This window comes from Gorilla gorilla, chromosome 4, assembly GCF_029281585.2.
Source record: "Gorilla gorilla gorilla isolate KB3781 chromosome 4, NHGRI_mGorGor1-v2.1_pri, whole genome shotgun sequence".
NCBI classification, from domain to species: Eukaryota; Metazoa; Chordata; class Mammalia; order Primates; family Hominidae; genus Gorilla; species Gorilla gorilla.
The window spans coordinates 45,782,063-45,798,526 of record NC_073228.2 but is presented as its reverse complement, the minus strand read 5'-3'; the positions used below and the strand labels follow the sequence as shown (position 1 = coordinate 45,798,526).

Genomic DNA, 16,464 nt, shown 5'->3' with positions numbered 1-16,464 from the left:
TTAAAGCAGCTTTCGTTGTACTCTTTCTTCATTTTAAATGTTCCTGCCTTGAGTGATTTGATTAGTCTACGTCTTGGGAAGCGTATTTTACCTTAGTGCCTCTTTACTTACTTACCTTAAGAAAGGAGTACAGGGCAGGTTCTTAAGTAAAATGGCCCCAGACACCTGGCTTGCCTACTGTGTCAGTGCAAAGAACACTTGGATCATGTCTTTTTCCTAAAATTGGACTTCATAACTGTTTCTTGGAAGTCTATTTTAAGACTTTTTTAGTTCTCATGTTGCTTCTGAAGATGTATGTTTAAATTACAATTTCTATGCTGATAAGTTGCGTATACACCTCTGGGCATACTAAAAGTTGTGCAGAACAATAGTTTATAACACAGGATAAGATTCCCTCATCAGTACTTCCCATTCCCTGAAATGTGAGATCAAAACTCAGTTGAACCACACTATGGCTGTAGAAGACAGTATGAATTAGAAAAGACAAATATCCACTGTACTAGAGTTCACCAGCGTTTGAAGGCTATCAGAAGATATAGGAGGTAAGTGATATCCTTGGGTGTCACTTGCAGATTGAGGGGAGGATTGTGGGTCATAGGAGATGACTAGTATGACAGGGGGTAACTATTATTTGTTTCTTTTTTAAGCCATGTGCCTTTTAGGATGTAGAACAAAATACATAGGAGAAAATAAGCCAAAAGGTGTGATTTACCAAAATACTTGGACTCCAAAAAGAGCTGCAATATATATTTTTCTTTATTAAGCATTTTCTTGTCTTTGGTAGAATAGAGGTAAAGCTAAAATAGAGTGCGGAAACTGACTTGACCAAAGTAGAAAACACAGCTCATGTTTATGAATCAAAAACAAATGAGTTTGGGCAGTCTGAAAGAAAAAATCAAACATTCTATATGAAGATTTTAAACCTTTATGCAAAGAGTCCCTTTAAGGTGGAAGAGACCTTTTAAATAGAGTAGACCTTCCCCATTTAGTAGCACAATGCGGCAAAATAGTTGTTTAATAAATGTTACTTTCTGCAAGCCTTGCTTTTCCAAGATTTTAAGCTGCTTCCACAGTGTTAACATTTGAAAGCCCTCTACCAGGAAATTATTTAGCTGTGTATTTTATTGTTGCTGACTGTGAACTTGCCCTTTTTTTTCCTGGCTGTAATTTTTTTAGAATTAAAGTTTCTTTCCAAGATTTTGAGGGTCAGGAAATGCAAAGTGGAGGTAGATTGAGTGCAGTTTTATCTAAATGTTATTTTAAAAACTCTGGTTCTTGTAACCTGAACCAGGAATCCAAAATGAGATCTTACTCTGAATTTTAATTACAGCAGATTCTGCTCTTATTTGGAAAAAGTTGCTTGAGTGACATCAAACTTAATGGAGTCCCTCACCTTTTAATTCCTTTTTAAAAAGGGGAGAGCTTAAGGTTAGACTTGGTTAAATTCAGTTGGAAGGTAAGTATTAGGGAATAAAAAAGAGGAATAACAATTTTGTTGTTAGGATGTTAAACCAAAAATTGCTAAGAACTCATATCTAGACTTTCCTCTTGCTGCTTGTTATTTGGCCTTTGTGACTGTTTGTTAGCACCTCCACCAGAGGGTGTGAAGGGAAAGAGGCTCAAAGCTAAGTACTGTAGCTAGTTTCTGGTTTCTAGTATAGGAGAGACACTTCATAGAAATACCAGCCTGGGCTGGGTGTGGTGGCTCATGCCTGTAATCCCAGCACCTTGGGAGGCCGAGGCGGATCACCTGAGGTCAGGAGTTTGAGACCAGCCTGGCTTAACATGGTGAAACCCTGTCTCTACTAAAAAAAAAAACAGCAAAAATTAGCTGGACATGGTGGCGCATGCCTGTAGTCCCAGCTACTCAAGAGGCTGAGGCAGGAGAATTGCTTGAACCCGGAGGCGGAGGTTGTAGTGAGCCGAGATCGCACCACTGCACTCCAGCCTGGGCGACAGAGAGAGACTTCGTCTCTGTCGAAAAAAAGAAAAAAGAAATACCAGTCTGATAAGTTGAACTGTCAGGAAAGTTTCATTAAACTCTCCGTATGTTACCATGGAGAACTGAAGCTCTTTGAAGACCTTAAGCATGTCTCCAAAAAATTGGACTGTATTTTTTTGCACTTAGTGATTTACTCCTTACCCCTTGCCTCCCAAGAGAATGAAAAATGGATATTAGTATTGACTTAACATTTTATTGGCATTGGAAAAATGTACTTTTAAAAGTCATTAATTGACTTTTCTCTAAAGGTATAAGGTAGGTTTCAGTGGGAACTCAGGAATTTGGCCATGGACCCTCCCAGAATAACCTGTTTCCTTTAGAATTCTTTTTTTTTTTTTTTTTTTTTTTTGAGACACAGTCTCGCTCTGTCCCCCAGGCTGGAGGTGCAGTGGCGGGATCTCAGCTCACTGCAAGCTCTGCCTCCTGGGTTCATGCCATTCTCCTGCCTCAGCCTCCCGAGTAGCTGGAACTACAGGTGCCCGCCATCATGCTCAGCTAATTTTTTTTTTTTTGCACTTTAGTAGAGACGGGGTTTCACTGTGTTAGCCAGGATGGTCTCGATCTCCTGACCTTGTGATCCACCCGTCTCGGCCTCCCAAAGTGCTGGTATTACAGGCATGAGCCACCGCGCCCGGCCTCCTTTAGAATTCTTAAAATCTTCCAGAAGTCGCTGATTTTAGGATTGTTCAGGAGCACTTACACCAACCATTAGGGCTTGTTGGAAAGAGATATGATAAAAAGTATGATTTTTTTTCCTCTGTCTTTTGTCAGCTAAAGGGTGGTAGGAAATTTGAATTCAGTGCTAGCATAGAAGTAGGATTAACACCATTAATAGTTTGATATATAGACATCCTTCAGAAAAAAAAGTTTTCTTGAGATGGTATCTTGCTATGTTGTCTAGGCTGGTCTTGAATTCCTGGGCTCAAGCAGTCCTCCCACCTTGACTTCTAGAGTAGCTGGTATTACAGGCATGAGCCATGGGGCCTAGCCTGTCCGTGTGTGTGTGTGTGTGTGTGTGCGTGTGTGTGTGTGTATGTGTATGTGTGTATATATATATGTGTGTGTGTATATATATGTGTATATATATATATTTAATGGGATCATACTTGTTATATGGCTTGATCTTTTTAATTAGGGTTTTTTTTTTGTATTCCAGTTATTTAGTGAAAGCATTGTGTATACATCTTTGAGTACCTATGAGAATATTTCTGTTGAATAGATTTCTGGAAGTGCAGTTGCTGGGTAAAAGTTTGAGCAATTACATTTGTGATTTTGATGGCTATTACCTTTATAATGCTGTGTAACCACATTTAGTAATAGCTTAAAAAGTGTAGTTAAAACGTTTCCTAGTCTGGGTACAGGTGCTTGGTCAAGTAAATAACTGGAACTTGTAGTGGGTGAAGCCTATCCTAGGTTCAGTTGATGCCTCTTCTTGTTAGGTGGTTGATCACTTCAGACATCCCCATTAACGTCCTAATGCATCTTCATCTGATGGGTTTAGCATAGAATGCTCAGGTTGCTTAACGTGTGTTGGTCTGCTGTCTGCCAGGCATTGTGCTGCTTGTAGGGGACAGAGATAAAACAAGCTATAACCCTCCTTTTTTAAGAAGTACATAGTTGGCCAGGTGTGGCGGCTCATGCCTGTAATCTCAGCACTTTGGGAGGCCAAGGCTGGCGAATCACGAGGTCAGGCCAGGCCAACATGGTGAAACCCTGTCTCTACTAAAAAAGACAAAAAATTAGCTAGATGTGGTGGCGGGTGCCTGTAATCCCAGCTACTCAGGAGGCTGAGGCAGGAGAAACGCTTGAACTCAGGAGGCGGAGGTTGCAGTGAGCCAATATTGTGCCGCTGCACTCCAGCCCGGGTGACAATGAGAGGCTCTGTTTCAAAAAAAAAAAAAGAAAGTACATACTCTGGGGAAGAAAGAGACAAGACAAAATTGTGAGTTTATATTGTACCATGAGCAATAGCCAGGGTGTCATGGGGGTGCAGGTAAGAGCCTAGAGGGAGGGCCCCCACCTCAACCTGGGAGTAATGGGGAATACTTGAAAGAGCATGTAACCTTGAGCTGAACCGTGAAAGAGTAGCATGAGTAAAGGTGCAGGGGCATAGAAGAGCCAGGAAACATACGTTTCAGGTGGCTGCAGTGAGGACAGGCTGGAGATGAGGTCTAATGTAAAAAGGGGACAGGTAATGGTGTGTGGGGAATTTGGACTCATCCTTACTCTAGAGTCAGTGAAAGATTTTAAATGGTTAGATTTAGGTTTACCCCCTCCTTTCCTTTTTTCTTCCCTTTCTAATCATTTTGGTAGTGGACGCTAGATTAGAGGCTTGCTGAGACAGGAAGAAGGAAGAATAGTTGGGAGATTATTACTGCCTGAATTACTATAGTACATAATGAGGTTCTGCACTAGGGCATTGGCACCAAGGATGGAATGAATGTGCCTGTCATTCTGTGTGTTGCCAACCCTCACCCTCTGTGCACCACCTCACCTTTCAAAATTCAGTCAGTATGTCATCTTTTCTAGAAGCCTTCCTTGACCCCTTCAGGTGAAATACAGTACTTTATCAAGCTAGGCTATCTTCACACCTAATTTATATTTTACTATCTTGTATCTGGCATTTAGTAGATGTTTAAATGAAATATTTATGGTAAAAAGTAAGTTGGTGATTTGAGGTCATGATTAACTCAAATAGACAATGTTGAGGAGCAGGAGGAAGTTTTGGATTTGGTGTTGGGGCAGGGAATGGGTTTTGAATATGGGATGCTTGAAGTAGTTGTATAGGCAATGCTGAATTCTACTCATTTCTTTCTTTTTGTTTTTTTGGAGACAGTCTCATTCTGTCGCCTCCGCTGGAGTGCAGTGGTGCCATCTCAGCTCACTGCAGCCGCTGCCTCCCAGATTCAGGTGATTCTTGTACCTCAGCCTTCTGAATAGCTGGGATTACAGGCAAAGACGGGGTTTCGCTGTGTTGGCCAGGCTGGTCTCAAACTCCTGACCTCAAGTGATCTTCCTGCCTTGGCCTCCCAAAGTGCTGGAATTACAGGCGTGAGCCACCTCTCCCAGCCCTACTCCTTCCCTTCCTTCCCTCCCTCCTTCCTTCTTTCCCTCCTTTTCTTCTCTCACCTCCTCTCCCCTCTCCCCTCCCCTCTCCCCTCTCCCCTCTCCTCTTTTCCTTGTTTTGAGACAGAATCTTGCTCTGTAACCCAGGCTGGAGTGCAGTGGCGTGATAACAGCTCACTGCGACCTCCACCCGCCAGGCTCAAGTGACCCTCCCACTATGCCCAGCTAATTATTATTTTTTTAGAGACTGGGTCTCAGTGTGTTGTCTAGGCTAGCCTCAAACTCCTCCTGGGCTCAGGCGATCCTCCTGCCTTGGCCTCCCAAGGTGCTGGGCTTATAAGTGTGAGCTACCATGGTAGGCCATCATTTAAAAAAAAAAATTAGTGTTTTTGTTTGGGTGGCTTTTTTAGATGGGGGCTGTGTTGCCTAGGCTGGCCTTGAACTCCTTGCCTGAAGCCATCCTCCTGCCTCCTGAGTGACTGGAAATACAGGCGCCTGCCACTGCACCCAGCTCCTACTCATTCTTTAGGTTTCAGCCTAGATGTTCTTTTTTCTGAAAAGCATTTTCTGACTCCGCCTACTTCTCAGCCTGTATGAGGATTGCCTCCGTCCCCCAAATCACACAGTAGTGTCTGTCTTTACTGCTGCTTGTCATCCTTGTATGTACTTACTGTGGTGCTTTGAATACTCTAGGCATTTTAATATTTATTGGAGATACTCAGTAGGTAGTTGGTGTTCTTTGACTGACTTTCCTCTAAAGACTAAAATTCAGAATTTACTGTCAGGCAGTTAAGACCGTTTCAGTTTAAGCCTTAAACTATCTAGTGTAGTAGTTAAAAGCATCGGCTTTAGCATTATGGATCCTGCCCCTGCAACTTCATAGTTGTGTGATCATGGGCAAATTACTTAACTTCTTTGAGCATCTATAAAATGAGGACAGTGGTACTTACCTTATATTGTTATTGTGAAGATTAAGAGAATATATGTAAGATACTTAGCATAGTGATTGACATAGTAAAACACTAATTAATGTTAGTGAACAACATTTGTAATAACCTATCCTGCACTCAGGAATGATTCCTTTAGTAATATAAAGCTTTTTCAGTTAAGAAGCCCTGTTGGCCAAGGAAATTGATAATGGTCTTGTGGGTGACACACATTATCTCTTTGTTTTATAGTAAAAATTTTGTCTCTCCTTCCCCATTGTATTCCACAACAAATCTACTTTTGTTTATATGTAAAATAAATACTTTGCAGTGCATTCCATAATGTAGCTTGCAGTACTTCATCACAAATCACTGTATAGCTGTTCTTTTCCTTTCTTTCTCTTGAGAAGCTGTACATATACCACCTGATTCATGCAAGTTGTTTTGTGGATCATGCCCCACGTCTTTCCCATTATTTTGATTGTGTCAATTTTTTGATTCGTGTTTCCTCCTTTTTCTCTTCTTAGTAAAATCTTACACTTGAGGGCAACCCCCACGAGGCCTTTTTGACTTCTCTAGTCCAGTCATTTAGGGCTTACAGCGCTATGTACCAAGCTCTCGATAAAGTTAGCACGCTAAAGAAGGGTGCTGTTAAGGAATTTTGCTTGTCTTGGAAATAGAATTAGTTAACAATTAGGGAAAATTCAGATAATTTGAACTGAATGACAGTGACTTTAAGTGCATTATATAATTCAAGCAGGAAGAAAGTGATATGAATTGGAAGAGTCTAAGAAGTTTTTGTGGAGATGCTATGTATTGAAAAATTAGTAGGTTTGGGGACAAAAAAAAAAAAAAGTAGAAGAAGGACCTTCCAGGTAGAGGTAGCAACATAGGCAAAGATACAGAGTTGGGAATCTGTGGGGAGTTCTGAGTCTGTATCAATTGATGTACTTGCCCTGACGTTAAGTTTCATCTTGAAGAATTTGAACTCATTAAAAAGGTATGAGGGGCTGGGTGTGGTGGCTCATGCCTGTAATTCCAGCACTTTGGGAGGCCGAGGCGGGTGGATCACCTGAGGTCAGGAGTTCGAAACCAGCCTGGCCAACGTGGTGAAACCCCGTCTCTACTAAAATTACAAAAAAATTAGCTGGATGTGGTGGCAGGCACCGGTAATCCCAGCTGCTCGGGAGGCTGTGGTAGGAGAATCGTTTGAACCTGGGAGGCGGAGGTTGCAGTGAGCGGAGATTGCGCCATCGCACTCCAGCCTGGGGGACAAGAGCGAGACTTCGTCTCAAAAAAAAAAAAAAGTGTGAGGAACTTGTTCAGAGTAGGAAAGTGAGATGATAAAAAGGTAAAGGATAGTTTGGGGCACTGAGGCACTAGTCAGGAAGCTGTTGTGATAATCTAGACAGGAGCTGATGAGGACGTGGGCTGGACTGATAGTGTTAGAAGTATAGAGAGGACATACCAAACCTGAAAAGCTTTGTGAGAAAAGAAGGATTTCGTCACAAAGGAGATGAAATTATGAAGGAAAAGAGAGCTTTCTTTCCATTCTTTATAAGCCGTCATGTTTTTGTCATATATTTGGCCTTTTTGTTAGACTGGCCCCTTCACATTTCTGGATTTAAGCTTTGGTAGAGACTTTGACTATTATTTTATGGTTGAAGTTCTCATTGCATCCTATCTGGATTATTGTGGTAGCTTTTTTATTGGTCTTTGCCATCTATAGATGCCTTTTTACTTTCAATCCATCCTACCCAACTGATCTCTCTAAAGCACAGTCTGATGTTTCACTCCCATTTAAAAAGTGTTTAATGATACTCTGCTGTCATTATTTTATATATACATATACATATATATGTGTGTGTATATATATATGTATATACTTTTTATTTTTCAGAGACTCGATCTCGCTATGTTGACCAGGCTGGTCTCAAACTCCTGGCCTCAAGCAATCCTTTTGCCTTGGCCTCCCAGAGTGCTGGGATTACATGTCTGAGCCGCTGCACCTGGCCTCTGCTGTCTTTATTTGTTTGTTTTTGTTTTTGAGACAGAGCCTCTCTTTGTCGCCCTGGCTGAAATGCAGTGGCTCAATCTTAGCTCATTGCAGCCTCTGCCTCCCGGGTTCAAGTGATTCTCATGCCTCAGCCTCCCTAGTAGCTGGGACTACAGGCACCTGCCATCATGCCCGGCTAATTTTTTTATTTTTATTTTTATTATTTATTTCTTTTTTTGAGATGGAGTCTCACTTTTGTCACCCAGGCTGGAGTGCAATGGTGCGATCTCGGCTCACTGCAACCTCTGCCGCTCGGGTTCCAGCGATTCTCCTACCACAGCTTCCCGAGCAGCTGGGATTATAGGTGCCTGCCACCACACCCAGCTAATTTTTTTGTATTTTTATTAGAGGCGGGTTTTCACCACGTTGGCCAGGCTGGTTTCAAACTCCTGACCTCAGGTGATCCACCCGCCTCAGCCTCCCAAAGTGCTGGGATTGCAGGCGTGAGCCACTGTGCCTGGCCCCTCTACTGTCTTTAAGTCTGAATTAAGGCTATTAAAGGCTGTCCGTTAAGGATCTGGCTTCAAACTGCCTTTCCACCTTCATTCTACTATTTCCTCTATTAAAATGTGCTTTGTGTTTTAAGCAAATTGTTAATTTTTTTTTTTTTTTTTTTTAAGATGGAGTCTCGCTCTTGTTACCCAAGCTGGAGTGCAGTGGCCCGATCTCGGCTCACTGCAACCTCTGCCTCCTGGGTTCAAGCAATTATCCTGTCTCAGCCTTCCAAGTAGCTGGGAGTACAGGTGCGCGCCTCCACACCCGGCTAATTTTTGGTAATTTTAGTAGAGATGGGGTTTCGCCATGTTGGCCAGGCTGGTCTCCTGATCTCAGGTGATCCACCGGCCTCAGCCTCCCAAAGTCCTGGGATTATAGGCATGAGTCACTGCGCCCGGCCCAAATTGTTCATTTCTTTTAACCTTCAGAATGTCGCCTTTTCCCACACAGCCTTGCCTTTTCTTATGCCATTTCCTCTCACTAGAATGCCACATTACCATTCTCTTGTCCTAGCCTTTTGCATAATGACATTTTAGCTAATTTTCAAGTCTCAGCTAAAATTGCGGCAACTTCATGGACACTTCCCTAATCATCCTTCCTGCTGTTTCTTTCCGTCCTTTGTGTAGAGAAATGAGGTAATGGTGAAGGAAGAGGTTCGTAGAAGCCACATTATGGGCAAACTTTTCTTCCCCATCTGATTTTTGCTTTTGCTTTCAGTGCAAGTGTGGTTGTAATACTTGTCTTGTTGGCCACCTGGATGACCTATTCCTTCCCCTTTGTTCTCTGCAGCTAAATATTTTTGCAAGGTGGATGCTTCCAGGTTATTCTTGTGTATCTGGAGTCTTGTCTTGGAAATTGACTGGGAATAAATGAGGTTTTCATTTGTGGGTGTGGAGTTAGTTCTGACTTACAGTATTTGAAGCAGCTGGATACGTTTTGCTTTTGAAAGAGTATATATATGTGTGTGTATAATCTTTAGGATATGGTTCTCTGTTGGGAGGTGTGATGTTGAACCCCCCAGCTCCCATATTTGACATGTCTGGAGACATTTTTGATTGTCATAATTTTCAGAAGGGCACTACTAGCATCTAGTGGGTGGAAAACAGAGATGTTGCTAAACGTGCTACTGCCAGGATAGCCCCCTGTGATAGATTACTCATCGTGAGATGTCAGTTAGTGGTTAGGTTGAGAAACTCTATCCTAGAAGTATATTTTTGCTTCCCAAGTGCCACTTGTGTTAGGTAGAAGTTTGTCCTTGGACCGATGGTGCGATTTAGAATAATAGAATTAACATAGGAAGGGACCCTAGAGGTCACATATTTGAACTTTATCCCAACTTGTATTTCTCACAATGATGTTTCTGCTTGATATTAATAGATGTAATGGAAAAAGGTGCTTGTTAAAAAAGTTTGGTAAACATTTGCATATTCAGTATGATGCAATACGTTGTGAGTCTCCATCTGGGAAGTTTTTCCGAAATGTATTTGCTTGCTGAGTGCATTTAACATCTTCCAGACCCTAAAATACTTCTTTGAAACTGAGAGAGAAACTATTGATTATCTAGCCCAACCTTTTATAGCTAAATGACCTTGAATAGGTAGCCTTTTCTTTTATCTGTACAAGCTTACTGCAGAATCTCAATTTGTGTGAGTGACAGCAGGTGTAGCAGCTCCATCTGTATTTATTTGTCAGATTATAGTTTACTAACTGAATGAACTAAAAATTGGGATATTTGGGGCTTGAATTTTTATTCTGAATGTACAGTCTGACTTTATCCCCACCGGTAAATTAGAAATTATAATCTCAGCCCTAATTCTACTGCCCAGGTTGTTATGAGGATTAATCAGTTAATTATAGCTTTTAAGGCTTTGTATTCTTTGGAGAAAGATGATTTATCAGATAGGCTGTTGTGCTGTTTGTGTAGAACTGCTTCCTTTTTTTGTTTTTCGTTTTTTTTTCCTTTAGCCCTGAGCTTCTCTAAGAACTGCTTAAATTTGACAGTCTTTCCCTGCTTTACATTGTCGAAGATTGAAGCTTTTTGAATTTTGTAGGGGTCAAGTGGGATAGGAATCATTGTTTTGCTCTGTATATTAAATTTAAGAATGTTACTATGGGCCAGGCGCGGTGGCTCATGCCTGTAATCCCAGCACTTTGGGAGGCCAAGGTGGGCAGATCACGAGGTCAGGAGATGGAGACCATCCTGGCTAACATGGTGAAACCCTGTCTCTACTAAAAATACAAAAAACTAGCCGGGCGTGGTGGCGGACGCCTGTAGTTCCAGCTACTGGGGAGGCTGAGGCAGGAGAAGGGCGTGAACCCGGGAGGTGGAGCTTGCAGTGAGCTGAGATCACGCCACTGCCTTCCAGCCTGGGTGACAGAGCGAGACTCCATCTCTTAAAAAAAAAAAAAAAAAAAAAAGAATGTTACTGTGATTTTGTTTTACTTAGTTATTGGCTCTTTAAGAATTTCCATTGTTTTCTTTTTGTTTCTCTCCATTTTATTATAGAAGTAATACATGTTTATGGTGGAGACTTTACATAAGCCAAGAAACAAAAGACAAAAGAATCTTACCAATGACTTTTTAAAGCAAAATTGAGATGATACTGTGTTTTGTTTTGTAACTTTTTTTCATTTAATAATGAAGCAAGCACTTTTCCATGTTAGTAAATATAGCTCTGCCACACTTAGGGTTGCACAGTATTCCATTGTATGGATATTTAATAATTTAACCGAGTTTTTGGCATTCAGTTTTCTTTTTATTATAAACAACATCATGAAATATTAAAAGTAAGTCTAGACATAACAGGGAAAAGATTAAAGTACTAAACTTAGGTGGTGGTTTATGGCAATTGTAGCTAATTGCAAACTAGGTGCATTTTTTCCTGTGCATTAAAAAGCCATGGAAATTCATTCCTTCTATGTTTGCTTTTTGTTTCCAGTGTAATAGAAGTGCAAATAATACTGGGTGGTTGCTCCAGGTACATGGCCAAGTAATTGAAAGTATCTTATTTCATCATCATAGCATCCTTGTCGGGAAGGCTCTGTTACTTGTAGATGAGGAGACTTAAAGAACAGAATAGTTAAGTAACCTACAGGAGGTGGAGCCAGGATGGGAACTGAGATTTGCTCACTTGAGTCAGTGCTCCTCTTACATATGAATATCTTTGGGAGTAATGTTGAATCTTAGCATAGTATTTCAAGTCAATAAAGGTATGTCAAGTCAATAAATGGTATTTCTTTGGTATAGAAATCTCAAGATTTAGGAATTAGGAATGGGAATTTTTTCTGAAAAAGTGGTCACTTTTTCCTGTTCTCTGCACTCTCTCCCCTCCCCCACCCCCTTACTTAGATGATTGTTTTAGTAACTACACTATGCTGTGTATCCTATGGGGATATTGAGACCAAGGAGAAAGTGCAAATCAAATAAACTGTTGTCTTTGAAGTGTATGTGTTAATGTCAAGTTCATAGACATCATTTCAGAGAAGTCTTGGAGTAGATGGGATTTTTTTTTTTTTTAAGATGGAGTCTTGCTCTTGTTGCCCCGGCTGGAGTGCAGTGGTGCAATCTTGGCTAATTGCAACCTCTGCTGCCTGGGTTCAGGTGATTCTCATGTCTCAGCCTCCCAGGTAGCTGGGATTACAGGCGCTCGCCGCCACACTCAGCTGATTTTTGTATTTTTAGTAGAGACAGGGTTTCACCATGTTGACCAGGCTGGTCTTGAACTCCTGACCTCAGGTGATACGCCTGCCTCGGCCTCCCAAAATGCTGGGATTACAGGCGTGAGCCACTGTGCCCAGCTGGAGTAGATGGGATTTAAGCCGGCATTTTTTCTTAAAGTTGTAAGCTTTAAAGAATTGAATAATCTCAGAATAACTTTGAGAAGTTTACTACTTAAGCACCTTCTGTGATGTGATGTTAATTATGACCCTCTTTTTCATTTGTGCTGGAGTGAGCCTGGGTTTTCCTAAGTTTTATGTAAGTCATAAAGCATATTTGTGCCCTTGCCTGGGTCCTCAGAGGGAAGCTGTTTCCTGCCCTTGCTAAGTCTTACTGTAGTGCTGTCAGGCAGTAGGGTACAATTACTCTTCACATGTTGTATTAATCATCTGGCACTGATAATATGCCTCCTTGCATTGCTCATATCAACTACATATTGACATTCAAAAGGGGAGGAGATTGAATTGATGGGAATTATCTGGTAGTGATTTTTGTTTGTCCATGGGAAAAACCCTTTGCATATTATAAAAGTGACTCAAAATATTTTTAACAACTATATTGGTCCAGCTGTCAACTGGTCTATAAGACAATGTTTAATAACAGGAATTAGTACTGTCAACTGGTCTGTAACACAATGTTTAATAATATATTAGGAATTAGTATTATATTTAAAGTTAGAAATGGGAAAAGACAACATAGAATAATTTGTGCCACACAGAATGCCATATGCCAGAAAGCCCACAGGAGAAAACTCCATAAGCCCTGAAAATCTAGTTCATAAAGAGTGTTGGTTAAAATACAACCCTGGAACAAGAAACTTTTGGTGTTAATAATTATATGAGGCCAGGCACAGTGGCTCACACCTGTAATCCTAGCACTTTGGGATGCTGAGGCAAGCGGATCACCTGAGGTCAGGAGTTCGAGACCAGCTTGGCCAACGTGGTGAAACTCCATCTCCATTAAAAATACAAAAATTATCTGGGCATGGTGACACATGCCTGAAGTCCCAGCTACTTGGGAGGCTGAAGCAGGAGAATCACTCCAACACAGGAGGCGGAGGTTGCAGTGAGCCGAGATCACGCCACTGCACTCCAGCCTGGGCGACAGAGCGAGACTACATCTCAAAACACACACACACACACACACAGCAATGAGACAGATTCGACCCATATGTATATTGGTGCTTTTATGAATAATGTTTTCTCAGTCATTTATTTGAGTATTTTTATGTTAATGATTCAAATTGTCATACTATAAAGAAGCTTACTGTGGTCCTGTAGGGCCTACCATCCTGTGTTGGTATTGCTCCAAAGATAAGCATTTTTGATTAAATTGGAGATTGCCCTCATTTGGGGCAGGGACGGGGTTGCTTAGTCCAGTGATTTCACAAGCATTTTGGTCTCAGGACCCTTTTTTAACTCTTAAAATTTGTTGAGGACAGCAAATAAATTGTTTTTCTTATGAACTTTGAGAAATTTAAAAAGTATTTAATAAGTAATTCAGGCTGGGCATGGCGGCTTATGCCTATAATCCCAGGAGTTTGGAAGGCTGAAGCTGGGAGTTTGATAGCAGCCTGGGCAACAAAATGAAATTCCATCTCAACAAAAATTCAAAAAATTAGCCGGGCATGGTGGCACACACCTATTGTCCCAGCTACTGGGAGGCTGATGCAGGAGGATCACTTGAGCCCAGGAGGTTGAGGCTTCAGTGAGCCATGATTGTGCCACTGCACTCTAGCTTGGGTGACAGAGCTAGACCCTGTTTCAAAATAACAGCAACAAATAAATGATTTGTCTTGCACTTAAACTTTTTACCCATGCATGATTTCCTGACATTCACTGGACATTTTATTGTTCACTGGGTTATGCAGATCTTCCAAATGTTACACATTACATTATATGCAATCAAAAATTCACATTCATTAATATCATCACAAGTCTGTTAAATCAGAAATGGCTTTTAAAATATTCAGAAAGTCCGAATGTGGCAGCTTAGGCCTGTAATCCCAGCACTTTGGAAGGCCGAGGATCATGAGTTCAGGAGATTGCAACCATCCTGGCCAACATGGTGAAACCCTGTCTCTACTAAAAATACAGAAATTAGCCAGGCGTGGTGGCGTGTGCCTGTAGTCCCAGCTACACGGGAGGCTGAGGCAGGAGAATCACTTGAACCCAGGAGGCAGAGGTTACAGCGAGCTGAGATCATACCACTGCACTCCAGCATGGCGACAGAGCGAGACTCTGTTAAACACACACACACACCCACACCCACCAAATAAAATATTGGGAAAATGTTTAAGTTCATGATTGTTGATACAAGTTTTCAAAAACACTAATCTTTGCTTAAAAAATTCAGATTTTATTATTGGCAGCAAATATCGTCAGTGGTCTTCCTTGAAGTGACAGGTTCACTTTGTTCATTTGCAAGGAAATGTCTGCTAGTGAAGCAGGTTTCAAATAATGTTTGTCAGTAGTTCTGCCAAGTAAAAATCGTGTTCCATGAACAAAGCTCTAGTTCATTTTGCAACTCAGTTGTACTGTGCTTTTTCCTGAGAATTCATAAAGCAGCAGAGTGCTTTATGCATACTTTCCCTTTCATCACAAAGAATATTTTTAAAAAATGCACTAAAGGCTCAAGATAATTCATAATTTTTGCTGTTCATCAAGGACATCTTAAGTGGAACTCCCTTAAAAAAAGAAAAACTGAGTGGAGAGTATAATGACTATTAGTATAGTTTGGTGCCTCTTCCTTGATTTGTGCTAATAATGTACCAGCAGTTTTGTTCACCTTTGTTTTTGTACTCTGCAAATGTCAACACAGTGTAAAAGGCAGATAATATTCTAGTATTGCTATGAAAATACCTTTGATTTCACGAACCTCCAAAATAGCCTGTGAGATCCCCAGAAGTCCAGAGACCACACTTTAAAGAACAACTGGCTTAGTTCTTTACGTATGTTTCCTTTGGCTCCCAGACCACATAGATCAAGGGGGATCAAACAGAGGCAAATGACTGAGATTTTTAGCTTGGTTACTAAATAAAAGCAGTGTCATTACTTAAGGTAATGAAACAGGATGCGGAATAGTGTGCTGGAAGGAGAAAGTGAATTCTGAGCTTCAGGGGGCTTGAGGAACATAGAGGTATAGGAATCTTGATTAGTGCAGCTCAGAAGTTTTTCTTACGGTTAAGAAACCTCACCGTACTAGTGGTTGTTGAGAGAGAAGAGGGCAGAAGGGACCTTGTGCAGCACCAGCATTTAAGGGTCCAGGAGGAAGAGAAGAGGATGATAGTACAAGGACATCAGGAAAGAATTAGAAGAAGGTCGGTATTGTCCAGTGCTTCAGAGAAGTCAGATAGAATGGGGACTGAGACTTGACCATTGGATTTGATAATAAGATTACTGGTGACCTTTGCCAGAGCAGTAGGGGGTGAAATCCAGATTATGGAAGAGTGAAGAGTGCAGAGACAGTTATTTATACTATTCTTAGAGAAGTTTTGGGGTAAAGGGAAAGAGAGATATTTGGGCAATTAAGTATGAGAGAGAGGCTGTACTGAGGGCAGAAGATACTTGAGTAAATTCCTAGGCTGAGAGGAAGAAGCCAGTAGAGAAGATATTGATGACCACTTTGATCTGAAAGAAAAGAAAACTGATGAAACAAGTTGGTATTACAGATGTGGTAACAGTTAGCTTTGTAGTATAATCTGTACTTCTAGAGAAGTGAGAAGCTGATGAAAACTGGATTCCCTGGCCAGAAAAATGCACAGACCTGTGATATTTGGCATACTTTTTTTAGTGAACACGGGAATTCCTTACTAATTTTTTTCTGTTTAATTATTGTTTAGTTTGATGTGTCTTGCTTTAAATCCATTTATTTCAACAAGCTTAAGGAGATTTTTTTTTTTAATGGAGATGATTTAATTTTAACAATCTGTGATTTTCTCTGAATCGAACTTGTGTTTTGGCACCTTTCAATCTGTGGTAACAAATGACAAGAAGAAGGGTGCAATTCTTCCTTCTCTTGTGCAGGGATTTTGCCTCCCCCTTTCTCCCAGATGAAAGATATTTGGGTCTCTAGAATAACTGTGGTACAGTTAGCTCCAGAGTGTTTTCTTTCTGGAGGCAGTTTAGACAACAGCCTCAAGTAGTGTTTTTGTTAAAAATATACATGTTTTTAAAAGTGCTTGTATTTCTAATATTCTTTT

At 41.0% G+C, this 16,464-nt stretch overlaps 1 protein-coding gene across 15 annotated transcripts in view; it reads left to right on the top strand.

Moving 5' to 3' along the window:
• The window catches only part of LOC115934629 (KAT8 regulatory NSL complex subunit 1-like), an 80,834-nt gene that overhangs the window by 37,066 nt on the left and 27,304 nt on the right, over nucleotides 1–16,464 (top strand). The window lies entirely within an intron of this gene.